The sequence below is a fragment of the Oncorhynchus nerka genome, linkage group LG22 (assembly GCF_034236695.1).
Source record: "Oncorhynchus nerka isolate Pitt River linkage group LG22, Oner_Uvic_2.0, whole genome shotgun sequence".
Lineage (NCBI taxonomy): Eukaryota > Metazoa > Chordata > Actinopteri > Salmoniformes > Salmonidae > Oncorhynchus > Oncorhynchus nerka.
In genome coordinates, this window is record NC_088417.1 from 24,045,652 (window position 1) to 24,059,853 (window position 14,202).

At 41.9% G+C, this 14,202-nt stretch overlaps 1 protein-coding gene and 1 long non-coding RNA gene across 3 annotated transcripts in view; both read right to left on the reverse strand.

Annotated features, from left to right (window-relative positions):
* Positions 1 to 14,202, reverse strand: part of neto1l (neuropilin (NRP) and tolloid (TLL)-like 1, like) — a 179,512-nt gene that overhangs the window by 108,278 nt on the left and 57,032 nt on the right. The window lies entirely within an intron of this gene.
* On the reverse strand, positions 4,163 to 5,010 carry LOC135563760 (uncharacterized). The gene is made up of 2 exons (XR_010460467.1): positions 4,912 to 5,010; positions 4,163 to 4,685 (listed from the first exon to the last, which is right to left on the reverse strand). It is a non-coding gene; the product is annotated as an uncharacterized LOC135563760 (long non-coding RNA).

The window sequence follows — 14,202 nt, forward strand, 5'->3', positions numbered from 1 at the left end:
AAATACATTAGCACGCCAACAATAGGAATCAATTTGACTCTGGGATATACACATACAGTAGTAGACACAACATTGAATTTAAATATGAACAGCAAAATCCCTATACGTACCAAATAGGTATTTTGAAAGAAACTGTCAGAAGTTAATCTGGGCACACACTCATTTATCAGTGTTTGATTAGGACAATTATAAGGCTTACTTAAGTCTTCTTACACTATAGAATGGCTTATTACATTCTAGAACAGGCTTCTGATATTGTAACTCAAGGAAGCCTAGCAAGTATGTAAAGGTGAAAACGTGTTTACTGTATCTGTGACAGTTTTAATGGGGAACACACTGGATGCTTTCTCTGGTGAAATAGATTAAACCTCTTGCTAATTGAAGGAAAATGAGGAAACATGGATAGTTATGGAACAGTAAACTGTTTGGATACAGGTAACCTACTTAACGTACTTTTTGAACTGAATCATTTGACAATCAGATGAAAACATCATGACTGGTTGTGTTCACGACACATTCAAAGGTAATACATTTTTTTGAATTACACATGTCTTTACTATAACAAATTCACACATAGGAGGTCCCTTAAAAAAAATAGAGACCCCCGAATGTATAATTGGCACTCTGGATGGGACTTTCAATTTAATTTACTGCTATATGCTAATAACCTTCTATAAAATTCTGACCTTGAATGCAAACACTGTAACAAAACTTTTGGAATCAATTTATGATTTATTTGAACAGGGAAATGTATCAAACCTAAGCTGAAGCATTTCAGGCGTTAAACCATCATACTTATGTTGAAAAAGCATCAATTAAGGTTTGAAATGTTATGGCCCCCCTAAACTGGGTCTGTGCCTCACCTTGGCCACCCGATTCAAAATGTTATGGCCCCCCTAAACTGGGTCTGTGCCTCACCTTGGCCACCCGATTCAAAATGTTATGGCCCCCCTAAACTGGGTCTGTGCCTCACCTTGGCCACCCGATTCAAAATGTTATGGCCCCCCTAAACTGGGTCTGTGATTCAAAATGTTATGGCCCTCACCTTGGCCTCCCGATTCAAAATGTTATGGCCCCCTAAACTGGGTCTGTGCCTCACCTTGGCCACCCGATTCAAAATGTTATGGCTTGGCCCATCCGATTCAAAATGTTATGGCCCCCCTAAACTGGGTCTGTGCCTCACCTTGGCCACCTGATTCAAAATGTTATGGCCCCCCTAAACTGGGTCTGTGCCTCACCTTGGCCACCCGATTCAAAATGTTATGGCCCCCCTAAACTGGGTCTGTGCCTCACCTTGGCCACCTGATTCAAAATGTTCTGGACACGCCACTGAATGTAACAGAGACTTAGACGCAGGCATAATAAATTATTCATATCTTAAAGAATAGACTGATTTGATTAGGGGAGTTAAATTAAGGTGTGGAATTGTTTATTGACTTTTACTCTATTGCATAGCCACTTGTGTTTAATGTTGCAGGCACTTCTATTTCAGACCAGGTCTCTTGTAACAAATAAACACTAAACTTGATTTGAAGAATCTGGATGATGAAAGTTAGAAAACTCAAAATTAGCAATAACGACCAAAGCAATTATTTCCTATTGTGCGTGCTCAGTCCCCTCCTGTACTCCCTGTTCACCCACAACTGCATGGCCAGGCACGACTCCAACATCATCATTAAGTTTGCAGACGACACAACAGCGGTGGGCCTGATCACCGACAACGACGAGACAGCCTATAGGGGGGAGGTCAGAGACCTGGCAGGGTGGTGCCAGAATAACATCCTATCCCTCAACGTAACCAAGACTAAGGAGATGATTGTGGACTACAGGAAAAGGAGCACCGAGCACGTCCCCATTCTCATTGACAGGGCTGGAGTGGAGCAGGTTGGGAGCTTCAAATTCCTTGATGTCCACATCAACAACAAACTAGATTGATCCAAACACACCAAGACAGTCGTGAAGAGGGCACGACAAAGCCTATTCCCCCTCAGGAAACTAAAAAGATTTGGCATGGGTCCTGAGATCCTCAAAAGGTTCTACAGCTGCAACATCGAGAGCATCCTGACCGGTTGCATCACTGCCTGGTACGGCAATTGCTCAGCCTCCGACTGCAAGGCACTTCAGAGTGTAGTGCGTGCGGCCCAGTACATCACTGGGGCTAAGCTGCCTGCCATCCAGGACCTCTACCCCAGGCGGTGTCAGAGGAAGGCCCTAAAAATTGTCAAAGACCCCAGCCACCCCAGTCATAGACTGTTCTCTCTACTACCGCATGGCAAGCGGTACACACACACACACACACACACATATACCTTTTTTTCTCACCATTGGTTAGAGCCTGTAAATAGCATTTCACTGTTGTGACAAATAATCTTTGATTTGATTTGATCATTCTAATTTAAATCAGTGGTTCCTCCTTTAAAAGTTAGGTCATACTGCTGCACACCTTGCGTGCTGCCTCAGCATTCTGTGGCATGTCATTTCATCCTCAGCCATTTTTTATGTTACTGCAAGTTATTGCTAGTTTGACCACCAGAGGGCATCTTTGAGAAGCATTTGATAGTCTTCCATATTGCAGACCCGTGGGAGTACTTGCTTAATTAATTAGTTTAATATTATGGTGTTTCTATTCCATGAAAAATGCAAAACCCTCTGGGTAAATTCAGACCGTTTCGCTCAAGGAGCGCACACTGGACATTCGGGTTTAGGCAGTCAAGCACCCAAGCAAACGTAGGCTAGCTTGCTAGCTACTTCCAGACACAAATGAGACCACTCTGACCATTTTACTCGCCCTAGCAGAGCTGGTTAGGCAGTTTTCGTGTTAACCAGAGCGTTGTTGACTGTAACTGTGCTGCGGAAACAATGTAATTACGCTTTTTTGCCGACGTTTACTGACACCTCGCCAGCTATGGCATATCGGAATGTTCCAAATACCTGTGCACATTTTGGTTTTTGCATTAGCACTACACAGCTGATTCAAATGATCAAGTCGTCATCAAGCTTCAAGTGGTATTTATGTCTAATAATGGCGTCTTCTATTGTTTGTCCTCATGTGTCTATTTTTCAGCATAAAGTACTGTTTGGCCACTTAGTGAGGACACCAGGTGACACCACACACACACAATAACAGTCTCTCTCCTTCACTTCATCCCTCTCCCCCTTCTCCCTAAATCCTCTAGGTTATATCAGCTGTGTCGATGAACCCCTCCCGCATTTGAACTGGCTGACACAGAGGGCACTGCATGATCATAGGTGAGAGGTCAGCTTAACAGGAATGATTACAATAGAGATGCTTTACATTGAAATACAGATAGGGATGTAGTAGTCCCAGAGTTAATGATCCAAGGTCAGTTTTACATTTCACCTCCTACTGATTATGATGACTGGCCGTGTTAAAATAAAAAATAAAAACATGCTTAATCATGCTCTCTCTCTATACATCTGTCTCTCGTCTTCAGGTGTGTTTTGATGTGTGAGAGGAAGCCAGTCCCGTCATCGCCACCTCACCCGCTCTTAAGATAACCTTCAGGCCAACTGGGTGCCCAAGGCTGGTTAGGAGACACCGCTAGAGACACTGTAATTGGGATGAACTGAGAGAATATTAGGGTAGCACTGTAATTCATTAATTATATGCTGTCTGCCTCTGTTCTTACCTCTTTCCCTTTGTCTTCTACACCTCTCCCACCTCGTCTTTCTTCCTCGTTTTATAATATACACCATATGTGCATTGAAGTACAGATTGAACTTGCATTTATAATATAATATTACATTTATTATAATTATAATGCATGCATTATGTATTTATGACACCTGGATAATGAACTTCTTTCAATAAAGCGTTTCACATTCTCCACTGGTTGAAATGAAGTATCTCATTGAAATACTATCCCGTGTCCTCAGATGAATGCAGATGAAGGGACTTAGATATGCATACTTTTTTTTCTTTCTGTATATATGAATTACAAATCACCCTTTACTTAAATCATGTTTCTAGTCTACTGCATAGCATAGCTACACTGTGTAATCATTGATGTCCCAGGAACAGGAGTGGTAAACACTGTTGAAGTGTATAATTGTAATACATACATGCAGACACAGCATCATTCAAAGAATGGAGTTTGATACACCTGGTATTGGATATGACTGAAAAAGAATGTCTCAGAGATTCATACCTGAACCACACCTTTATTTGCCATGGAAGAGCACATGATCAGTGAATATATTCAATGTACAGGCTACAATGTGGGGATCTCATGCGTGGTAATAACTACAGTACATGTACAGTATATAGGACTTGCATCCTTGCCACAATAAAGTTATTATATTCTATTCAATCCATAGGCTTCATTAATGCCATTCAGACATGAAGTTGATTCAACAACTATGATAGCTGAGGTTCATAGATTGGTATGAATATTAGTTCAGTATAACGTTTTGGATCCCATACACAGATCGGCTACATACCGTAGCTTGCTACATATCCATAGGCGTACAGTTATTTTTATCCTCCACTACACAATAAGCAAGTAAATAGTTAGCTAACGTTAGCTATGTTACTTCAGCTACATTGCAAGGCAAGCTTACACAATTGTATATTCAATTTGCAGTAAATGCTTTAGCTAGCTAGATTCTTTACATCCACTGTTTCCCAAGATGACAGCCTGATTTGCTGGTTTTCTCAGGAGTCCCTAAAACATTAAACAACACAAATTACAATGTCATACTGTACTCATGTCATAACACCAGCTAGCTAGCTGGCTAATGTTAGCTAGTCAGTTAACTTTCTAAATTGCGATTTTCGTAAATTAACTTTATGACAAAAAAAAGCACAATTGTTTGTTTCTACATTAACTACCATATTCCTCTCAATTGTACAATTTTATCTTGACTCGTTATGATGTTATAACTACTTACATCTGCTTCCCCCGTAATGTTTTGTCAGCCATCATTGTTGAAGAAAGCCACCAGAGACGGGTCGCTCGCGTCAATTTCGTCATTGGAACCACTCGATATGATTGGTCATATAAAAACCTTGGGACCCAATTGCATAATCAGTGCTCCAGCTCCCCCTTGTGGTGGTCTGGGGCAATGAAGCCGTGACGCTGGGTACCTCTAAGTGCCGCGGTACAAGCTCGCAACTTTTAAAGGAGGAACCTTAAAAGTGTGTGTGTGTGTGTGTGCAGTTGTGTACTGGGAGCAGAAATTAGCCCTGGCATTTCTAACACAACAGACATCCCCCCCCCCCCCCAAACCAGACCATTTATTTCCTCAAGACCCCCACATGGCCCATTCTTTTCCTTGAGCCCCCAACACAAGCCTATTTCTTGAGGTCCCCATTATTAGCCAGACTGGGCTAAAAATGGACCAGCCCATCTGGCATTTACCCGAAATGCCAGGCGGCCAGTCCGCCCCTGTGTGTGTATTAGCTACAGGAGGTTCAAAGCAGGGCCCATGGGGACTCAAGTCTCAGCATTTCCTATGACATCTCTGGACTAATGACTTCTAGTTCCACCCGTCAACAGTGGAGATATCGGCACCTTATTTCACCACAATATTGTCAGTTTCCCCTTACGGACAGACCAATCATTAACTAGGACAGGATTGCACTCCTGTGGCATAACCTATCGAGCTGTGGCTCCTGATACACACACACAATCCCCCCTCTCTCTATCCCCCTCTCCCTCCCTCCCCCTCTCTCTCTCTTTCTCTTTCGCTCTCCCTCTCTCTATACTTATTCGATCTAACGTCTCCTTTACTCTCACCCCTGAAGCTTGAAACACATCAGGTGTTAAATTGGCTAAATCCGAAAACAAATATTCCCCCTAGCAGTCCATCTCTGTTTGGCCTATCTCATCTCCTCTCTGTCCATTAGTAGTAGAGGATAACACAGACAGAGATGTGAGTTATCAGGGATGAACCCACACAGGGGTGCAGACAGGGGTGCTGTCTAGAACTTAAAAGGCTTCTTTCGGCTGTCCCCATAATAGATCCCTTTGGGTTCAAAGTAGAACTGTTTTGGGTTCTCTCTCACTCTTCAAAAATAGTTCTACTTGGAACCAAAAAGGGTTTTACCTGGAACTAAAAAGGGTTCTACTATGGGACAGCTGAAGAACCCCTTTGGACACATTTTTTCTAAGAGTGTGGGTTCAAACAGTTCAATCTGCTGATTAGTCACTAAACCAACTAGAGGATGCATTTCTCTCTCTCTCTCTTCCCCCTATCGTCTCTTGCTGTCTCTCACTCTCCCTGCCCCCCTTCTGATAAAAACACTTAGCTAAGCCCACTATATTTAGCCGGCCAATTCTGATGATGCATTAAGGCCATTTTGAGTAAAACATATATACCTGGCTCAGCAGATCATTCCTGATGATATTATCTAACATGGTAACTGGCAGCAAGCTGTCAATTAATTGTCCTTTTCTCCACAGCTGCTTTTTCATGGCTTGAAAATCAATGAAGTCAACTTAGGTGAGCCATTATACTGATTATACTGTGAGATAATTCAAGTAAATATACAGGTGTGGGTACAATGCTTTAAGTGAATGCGTTAGGGAGTGCTACAAACATCAGTCAAAATCACAATCGTGATCCACCTCAAAAACACAATTACATGCAACTCACAAACATTTCCAAGGGGAGCACTTCAGTGCATTTGAAGGGCTTGACGGAAAAATGAACCATCTGAAAAGATTGAACAACTATTTGAAAGGGGAAGTCATTCTTCTTTTGTTTCATTTATTGAATCTCTCCCTAATATTTCGTACCTGTGTTAACCTCAGTTTACCTGGTCAAAAAGGAATCTCTAGTACAGTCAGACATGCAGGACATTAATATGATGTATAGTGATGTATAATCCTAATCTGTGTTATCTCTTGTGGAAATAGTTTGACAGCGAAAACATCTGACAACAGGATTGGGGATAAAATAACCCTGTGTGTTTGTCTATAATCTCAATAACCAGGTTTTCATCCAACATTTTCATCCGAGTAAAGTACATATCGGATAAAGAAATGTCATGACAGGCCTGATGGAAACAGAACATTTGTCGGAAAATGTTCTAAATGTCGACAAAACGAAACACGCTAGACTAGGTGGGATGTTTTTGTATGTGTAAAATGAATAATGTTGGTGGAAACGCTATTATGCGCAAATATTGATAGAATAAACATCATATCGAACTAAACTTGGAGTCACACGATGGAATGTTGTGTGGTCCTACCACTAGGACTCGTTGAGAAAGCATGCATTTTATTAAGCTACAAGTTATGCTTGATGCTCTTTTCCAATAAATATTGAGGGTCTTATTCTGGTGACATGATCATCTATGCTTGGCTGCAGTTTCACAAAAATAATCTTGCTCTTTTGTCCATAATAATCTCATCATATAGGCTATACCCGCACTGTATCTGCTAGCTGTTGGCTAGAGCGCACGTGTCAATACCAGAGTGGGCACACGCTATATAACATTTTTTTAAAACATTTTTTTTACCATCAGTAGATTTGAAAATGCAATGGAAACCCATTTAACTTCTATTTTTTATTCGGTACATGGGAATTTAACTGCAAAAGGTATTTTTATGTGCACAACGTCATCTCACACAGTCTTTTATCGTCAGCGAGTCAATATGATGGAAACGCATGTCTGATGAGAAAATGCGCGGATTGTTTTTAGGCAGATTTTTGAATTTTCACATGAAAATCTGTCGCCATTTACTACCCGGAGTGTTTAACTTGTCTAAAGTACGCTATCTTTAAAGCTAATTTTTGGGGGGATGGTTTTGTATTTTTTCTAGTTGAGTATATTATTTATATTGTTTTGTTTTGTCTTGTGTGTAAAACTGAATAAACAGAGTAAAAAAAAAAAAAACATCTGTCGCCATTTGGATGGAAATCTAGCTACTGTGGCAGCTTGATGTCTCTCTTTTCACTTTTTAAAGGCTGGGCAGCAACCTTACAGAGAAGCTGCAATGTGCAATGTGACATTTAATGTGCATTCAATGTTTAGACAACGCTCAATTGGTGTTCACTCATTGTGCATTCAATGTTCACTCGCTCGCTGGTGGCCACAGCTTTCTGCTTGTCTGGTTTCTGACAGATATTATGACATCATTTAGAAAACGGTCAGTACCCTGAGGGGAAAATGACTGTTGTATCATGGGAGATTTAAATGACAGAGATACCGTATCTCCCACAGGATCTTTGGCTGTCACTCAACCTGCTGCTAGCCCGCTGGTCTGCTAGCATGATAGTCAGCTAGTCTGTTCCCATTTAGCCAACTCCTCAGTGTTATCCTGCATGACATATGTACATTACATACACGCCATACATGACAACATATACATGGTAGAGATAACATGTCTTAATGAAAATCAACACCAACCTTTGTGTTGTGGAAAGGTGTACTGTACTTTTCTTCAAAGGCGGTCTATATTGTAATTCTTGATTCAAGAACCATTCAAAAGTCTTGTTGCTCTCTCTGACATCTGCCATTCAAAACTCATCTTTAGTAGTAGACCTATAGTCCCTCCTGTCTCAGAGCAGACTGACATATCGACTAGAGCTGCTTCCATTGACGTCAACACCGGCCTCATACATAAATACTCTACAACTCACCTCTCTGTCCATACCTCAGTTGGCTGCAAGTCCAATCAGACCAACAGAGAGAGAGGAGAGAGAGAGAGAGAGAGAAAGAGAAGAAAGAGAGAGAGAGAAGAGAGAGAGAGAGAGAGATCCCTGTCTCAGTAAATATTGATCTGTCCCAGTCTGTACCGTCTGTATTCTGAGCTAGATATCATTAATACAGGTGCAGTTTGTTTTGGCCTGGTTTATTGAGTGTCAAGAGGTCAGGGTTTATGTGTGTGGTCATCAGGGTTAAAAGGTGAAGGCTCTATAGGATTGTACTGTGAGCCCATAACACAGAGTAGTTTGTTTAGTTTCCATGTTTTAATGGACATGTACTGCCTGTCTCCTTATTGTAAAGTATACCAGAAAGCATTTGAACACCCTCACACTCCAAAGTTAACCCCCTTAAATCATACACTTCCACTCACTGACACTAACAAATACGTTAGCATGCTCTTCACGTTTGACCTTACAGTAAAGTAAACTAGCACACAAGCAAGCTCTCCATCATTATCCCCTCACGTCACTCCCAACTCAACTCCCGCTGTCAATTAGTGAACTCCCTGTTGGCACAGTAACAAATAACTCCGGCAGACATCACCGCTGTTGCTGTTGATAGACTCCCAATTGATCTTAGTCCCTCTCCATCTCTCCCTTGCTCTCTCCCCCTCCATCTCGCCATCTCTCTTTCCTTCTCCATCTTACTGTACCTCCTCTCTTTCCTCCCCTATTTCTTCCACTCTATCTGTTCTTATACATCCTCTGTCTCTCACCTCTCTCCCCCCTCCACTTCTCATCCCCCCTCTCCTTCTCCCTCCCTCTCTCTGGCCCAGCTGATGCAGGCGTAGATACATTTACGTGGTGCCCAACACATTTCATTACTGCCCTCCTCACAGGGCATGACTGATGGTTGTCAGCAACGACAGACTTCATTAGTCCAGGTGAGATAGATGGCTACGGGCTGGCAGTCTATCATACGTGAGAGTGTAAAAGAGAGTGTTTGCGCGAGTCCGTCCGTGTGTGTACATTGAGGGAAAGTAAGGTGTTGTGTGTGTGTGTGTGTGTGTGTGTGTGCATACGTAGTATGATGTATGTAAGAGTGTGTGCATGCATGCAGCCGTTTGTCAAGTGTGTGCCCTAGTCATTACATTGCTGCCGTGCTCTCACATGGACACTAGAGTGCCTCCCCAACATCACTCCAAGGCCCGAAGGCCATATGGCCCCCCGGCTCCATCTAATAAGACTGGACTGGATCCATCCAGAACATAGAACATACTCCATCCTACAGAGAAGGTCTATATCCATTACACATAAATAACATCACACTGACACATCGCAAAGCGCTGGGAGAACAGTCATATTCAAAACCCTTCTAGCAGAATGATTCACATACAGTACATGAGCTATGGGAGGATTCATTTCATACATCATAGCCTACTTTTCTACTTTATCATTGCAGGTTTGAGACTGCATCTTCCACGTGAACCGAGAGCAAGCATACATAATATGTCTGTTAGATGAGTTATGTCCACCCAGGTTTAGCCTTAATTGTTTATCTGCCATGATGTTTTCTGAAACAAAAATGGACAATTCAACTTTGACTATGTGAAACCGATACATGAAGAAAAAAAATCAATTTACTAACAAAAACCTGTGGCATATTTCCCCTTCACCTTGATTTTTAGTGGCAAAAGCATTATACTGTACGTAACTGTGAGTACATTCTCTAAGATCCAAAAGCCCTAAATAATCAATATGTGTCCCTTGCAGTTGGGGATATCTTTGCATGTGGCATAGTCAGGCTTGACTGCTCAGAGGGCTATAGCGGGTAAGGGGACAGGCCTAATGATCCAATTGGAACTGAGCCCCTATTTGACTTTGTGCAAACTCAATTTCCTTCCCCGCTGCAAGAAAAACCCTGACCTCTGCGCTTATTAAACAACTGCTTGTGCGTAGCGGACCAAAACAAAACAGAAAATCATGTCCAAACACATCATAATGTTGATATTACATGGATAAATAGTCCTTCGAATACCCCAGATGGTGCCGTATTGTAGGATTGCCGTCTTGCGAGCTCCAACCCAAATTTGCTATTTTGTTTTTAACATCTTATACAGTACATGGTAGAGATAACGTGTCTTAAAGAAAATCAACGCCAAAATGAATGTATCCACTATTATTTCTTATGATCGACGATCCTTTTTGAACACCAGATCGGCAGTTACTAAGCTCAATTCCGGCTTCAACTTCGACTTCAACTCATCTGCCCTGGGCTTGTTGTGTAATTCTGATCCAATTTTTGGGGTTACCCAAGAGGAAATGCAGACAAAAAGAGACAGGAAAGTCCTGGCAAGATTAAGGGAAAACTGGCCACCTCTTCCCTCCATTCAATTGGCCACTTGATAATAAGATGGATGACATCCGATTTGCTATCAACAGGACTCTGGTAACTGCAATATTCTCTGCCTTTCTGAAACATGGCTTTCGGATAAGATACCCCCCATGGTTATCCAACTCGATGGATTCTCCATTCATCGAGCGGCCATTGGATTCAGGAAAATCAATGGCGGAGGGGTATGCCTCTTCATCAACAGACAATGGTGTGCTGACTCTAGTGCAGTGGAAGTCTTCATCCACAGTTCACCCATCTTGGAATACCTCATGGCCAAATGCCAACCCTTCTACCTTCTGAGAGTTTCCAGCTTTTATCGTGACTGCTGTATATATTCCACCTCAGGACAAGAAAAACAACAAGCTGGCACTTAACGAACTGGAGGCTGCTTTCCTTGTTGTCAGTGATTTTCATTCCGCATCATTAAGACACATAATGCCCAATTTCAATCAACATGTCTCCTTCGCCTTCATTGATTACAGCTCATCGCTCAACACCGTAGTCCCCTCCAAGCTCATCGCCAAGCTTGGGACCCTGAGACAGAACACATGACTTGATTTGTGAGATGCTTTAAAAACAGTAACCTCATGTGTCCAACCACTAAATATAGTACGATAGAAAAACGTCTGTAGTTCACAAACGACAATGAGTTGAATAATACATTTGGCATATGTAGGCTAAGAACAGGTCAAATAACAATAATATAGACTGAGTGTAAAAAATAAACAGTGATTCCATGTCTATGTATATAGGGCAGCAGCCTCTAAGGTGCAGGGTTGAGTAACCGGGTGGTAGCCGGCTAGTGATGGCTATTAAACAGTCTTATGACCTTGAGATAGAAGCTGTTTTTTAGTCTCTTGGCCCCAGCTTTGATTCACCTGTACTGACCTCACCTTCTGGATGGTAGCGGGGTGAACAGGCTGTGGCTAGGGTGGTTGATGTCCTTGATGATCCTTTTGGCCTTCCTGTGACATCCGGTGCTTTAGGTGTCCTGGAAGGCAGGCAGTGTGCCCCCGGTGATGCGTTGCGCAGACCGCACCACCCTCTGGAGAGCCCTGCGGTTGTGGGCAATGCAGTTGCCGTTCCAGGCAGTGAATCAGCCCGACAGGATGCTCTCAATTGTGCATCTGTAAAAGTTTGTGAGGGTCTTAGGGGCCAAGCCAAATTTCCTCAGCCTCCTGAGGTTGAAGAGACGCTGTTGCGCCTTCTACACCACACTGTCTGTGTGGGTGGCCCATTTCAGATCGTCTGTGATGTGTACGCCCAGGAAGTTTTCAGCTTCTCCACTGCGGTCCCGTTGATATGGATAGGGCGTGCGCTCTCTGCTGTTTCCTGAAGTCCACAATCTGCTCTTTCATTTTGTTGACGTTGAGGGAGAAGGTTGTGGAACACTTTCGATACTGGCCCATGTTGACTCCAATGAGTCCCACAGTGTCAAGTTGGCTAGATGTCCTTGGTGTGATGGTCCATTCTGTAGACACTTGTAACAACTATGTTGACCCCAAATGTCATGCATTTACACCAAACAGAATTTGTTCAGTGGCATATTTTTATATTATACTGAATATAGTACAAGGAAGTGAATGGGTTAATGCAGATTACATTGCTCAGGCAATAGAAACTCGATTCTTATGTGACAATCTCTGTGTGTTCTTTTGATATTTGCTTACATTGTTTGCAGAAAAGAAAGGGACAGTTCAGGATTTTGGGAATAAAGCCCTTTATCTTCTTCCCCAAAGAGAGATGAACTTGTGGATATCATTTTTGTGTCTCTGTGTTCAGTTTGAAGGAAGTTGCCAACTAGCGTTTGAGCTGGGAGTCAATGTGAACAGCTAGAGCGCTAGCTACTAACGCTAGTTAGCATTGGCATCTAACTTCCTTCATACTGGACGCAGAGGCATAAAAATAGTATCCACAAATTCATCTGTCTCTGGGGAAGTATATTGCCAACATCCTGAACTATCCCTTTAATATAAACCCAAAAAACAACATAGTTTTGTAAATGTTGCATCATCTCTGCCTTGGGGTGGCCTTCACTTTACTTTGGAAGGTTTTAATCTAGAATCAATTAAATAATCCCTGGTCAATCCTTTCAGAGCTCCATACTAAAATGTTATATTTTATGATTTACCCTCTCTGTCTTTTCCTCTAAATCATTACCATCTCAGTTTCTGGGATGTGTTTAAATCAATGGTCTTTAGGTAGCTATTCTGGCACAAATCACACTTTTGAAAACTATGTTTTATGATTGGCTTTTAACAACCTTATTTTGTCTTATCTTGTCAGATGAAGTTGATTTGCCTGACAGCAGCTTTAAATCTTTATCAGAATACGGAGAGAAAAATCATATGGCTGTGAAGCTCAGCCAAGTCACCCGGGATACAAGTCTGTATTCGACGTCCATCCATGTCTGAGGGACATCGGGAGATGCCGTGGAAACAGTGTACTAGGGGCAACAGTGAGTGTTGTTAGGTTCAAGTAGATTTCACTTTTACTAAGGCATTAGGGGATGGCGGAATAGTGTAAACATCTGCCTCTCATTCCAAAGGTCGCAAATTCAAATCAAATGATAGAAGTGTGTTTTTGAGGGAAAAAAATGTACGTCATCCCAAATCTTAACCCTTACCTTAACCATTCAGAGATAATACATAACCTTAACCCTTACCTTAACCATGCAGAGTTAATACATAACCTTAACCCTTACCTTAACCATTCAGAGTTAATGCATAACCTTAACCCTTACCTTAACCATTCAGAGTTAATGCATAACCTTAACCCTTACCTTAACCATTCAGAGTTAATGCATAACCTTAACCCTTACCTTAACCATTCAGAGATAATACATAACCTTAACCCTTACCTTAACCATGCAGAGTTAATACATAACCTTAACCCTTACCTTAACCATTCAGAGTTAATGCATAACCTTAACCCTTACCTTAACCATTCAGAGTTAATGCATAACCTTAACCCTTACCTTAACCATGCAGTTAATACATAACCTTAACCCTTACCTTAACCATTCAGAGTTAATGCATAACCTTAACCCTTACCTTAACCATTCAGAGTTAATGCATAACCTTAACCCTTACCTTAACCATTCAGAGTTAATGCATAACCTTAACCCTTACCTTAACCATTCAGAGATAATACATAACCTTAACCCTTACCTTAACCATTCAGAGTTAATG